We start from the raw sequence: 2,935 nt of genomic DNA on the forward strand, positions 1-2,935 counted from the left end.
GTTGTAGAACTTATTTCAGACTTTGACATGGGTTACAATTTCACAATTTTAGGTTTTTACTTCTAGCTGCTTTAAAATACTGAAGAATAAAAGAAATATCAATTTAATGATTCAGCATTCACAGTCATTTGTTAAGTCCTATCTTCTATGTACAATTCGACCATCACCTTTGATCTTTCTATACCTCTCTTTGGGGTTTTTGGGCTATGGCAATTCCAAATTTTTGCTATTGGAAGGATCTGTCACTAATGTGGGGTAGGGGGATGGAACTATCTAATGTTCTGGAGAGGCTGGATTAGGTTTCAGAACTTATCTGGACCGGGGACCCATCTGGAGGTTGTAGGTTTCTGGAAAGTTACTCTAGTGCATGGAAGCCTTGTGGAATCTTATATATTGCCCTAGGTGTTCCTTAGGATTGGCTGGAATGGTCCTGGTTGGGGGTTGGTGGGTTATGATAGGAGGCAAGGTCTACCTGAGGCTTGCATAAGAGCAAGCTCCAGAGTAGCCTCTTGATTCTATTTGAACTCTCTCTGCCACTGATACTTTATTAATTACACTTCTTTTCCCATTTTTGGTCAGGATGTAATTGCTGATTCCCACGGTGCCTGGGCCAGATTCATCCCTGGGAGTCATCTCCCAGGTCGTCAGGGAGACTTTCACCCCTGGATATCATTTCCCACATAAGGGGGAGGCAATGATTTCACTTGCAGAGTTGGGCTTAGAGAGAGAGGCCGCATCTGAGCCACAAAACAGGTCCTCCATAAGTAACTCTAAGGCATGCCTATAGGTAATCTAATCTTCTCTGCTACCTACATAAATTTCACAAGAGTAAGCTTCCTGATCAAGGGCATGGCCTATTGACTTGGGTATCCCTAAGGTTTGACACAGTATCAGAGGATTCCCTGATGGTAAGGTTTAATAATTCCAAAGTCTTTCTCCTTTCCCTCAGAGGACTTTGCCAATACTCTTTGATTATCTGCTTAATGTACTGTAGGATGTTTCCAGGCATTACAGTAATCTATACAGGATTAAAGGACCTCTTTCTTATTCTGTGCTTCCTGTGTTTCAGTTGTTCAAATGAGCTATACAGATAGGTTGAATTAGATTATGCACTACAGAAAATTTCAATTCCAGATCAAATAAACCTTTCTTCCTTTGGTCTCAAAGGGTATGTGTGGTTCTAAAATAAAGACACTGTCTTCCTTACCCCTATGTTCTAAATTACTTTAATGCCAACCTGTTTGGTTTCATTCTTATCTCTAAATATCAGTTTATATATATATAAAACAGTCTCTCAGAATCCAGAAATAATAATCACCACTCCAGACTTAATGTGTCTTCTCTAAAAGCTTACAATCTAGGCCCTTGTTTTCTTATAAGCATTTTCTAAAGGTGACCATACCATTCTTGTTTTCTTGTTTCTGGCTTATTTTGCCTCACCAAATGTCCCGCATGTTCATTCACATCATTGCATGCCTCATGACTTGGCTCCTTTTTGTAGCAGCACAACCTTCGTTCATAAGTGTACATCATCGTTCGCCAATCTACTTCTCTGTCAGTGCATCCTTCAGCCATCTGCATTCATCAGGCATCATGTAGAGGGTCCAAAGTCCACATTCCATCAACATTCTCAATTTTAGATAATTTCTTTGTTCCCAAGAGACAGAAAACCAATAAACACACCCTCACCAAAAAGGAATTCTAAACCTCCTCTCAACTCTTGCCTCTCACCCCATTATTTACCTCTGCTGTTGCTGTGTAGTGCTGATAGTTTCCTTTTGAACATAGCTCATAGCATGCAAGAGCAGTTTTCCCCCTATACCCTGGACTTAAACATTCTTTACACAAGAATCATACCTTTGAAGTAATTCTCACGAGAACTCATTCATATTTCTAGTGTGAGTCAGTGGGACACGTAGGTCTACACAACCCCTTTTAATCTTGTTCAGCTTCAATATGCTATTTTGCTTACACACTCACTAGATAACCACTTTCACTCCTATCTATTCCCTTTCATTGGAGTTCAACCTCAATTGCTAATGGTTCACCGATCTCTAGCTTCTATATATCTCTAATTCCCCTATACTCTGTATTATAAGCCTCTGATTATACCTTCATGCTAGTCATAAAAGAAAAATCATACAGTATCTGTCGTTTTGTGTCTGGCTATTTGCTCAGAATTATGTCCTCAAGGCTTATCCATCTTGTCATGTGCTATAGGATGTCATTTTGTCTTACTGCTGCATAATATTCCATTGTATGCATACACATTTTGTTGATCCACTCGTTTGTTGATGGACATTTGGTTTGTTTCCAACTTTTGGTGATTGTGAATAATGCTCCTATGAACATTGGTGTGCAAATGTCTGTTTGTGTGTTGCTTGCAGCAATTCTGAGTATATACCAGGTAGTGCTATTGCTGGGTCATAGGACAAGTTGATATTTAGTTTCCTAAGAAACCGCCAAACAGTCTTCCATAGTGACTGCACCATTATACATTCCCACCAGCAGTGCGTAAGTGTCCCAGTTTCTCCACATCCTCTCCAACATTTACAGTTTCCTGTTTGTTTAATAGCAGCCATTCTTATAGGTGTGAGGTAGTATCTCATTATAGTCTTGATCTGCATTTCCCTTACAACCAGTGAAAATGAGCATCTCTTCATGTGCTTTTAAGCCATCTGTATTTGCTCTTCAGAAAAATGCCTATTCATACTTTTAGCCCATTTTATAATTGACGACTGATTTTTAAATTATACTTGGTTATAATTTTATAATCACAAACATAGCACCCTAGTTACAAGAACAAAACACTACTATAATCCAGAACTTAGAAATTTTGAAAGCCTCCTAAAATTCTCCCCATGTACCCTCATAGATAAACACTGTTAATGGTTTGCTGATTATTCCGTCAGGCATTTGTTTTGTGCAACAGGTT

This window comes from Tamandua tetradactyla, chromosome 2, assembly GCF_023851605.1.
Source record: "Tamandua tetradactyla isolate mTamTet1 chromosome 2, mTamTet1.pri, whole genome shotgun sequence".
Lineage (NCBI taxonomy): Eukaryota > Metazoa > Chordata > Mammalia > Pilosa > Myrmecophagidae > Tamandua > Tamandua tetradactyla.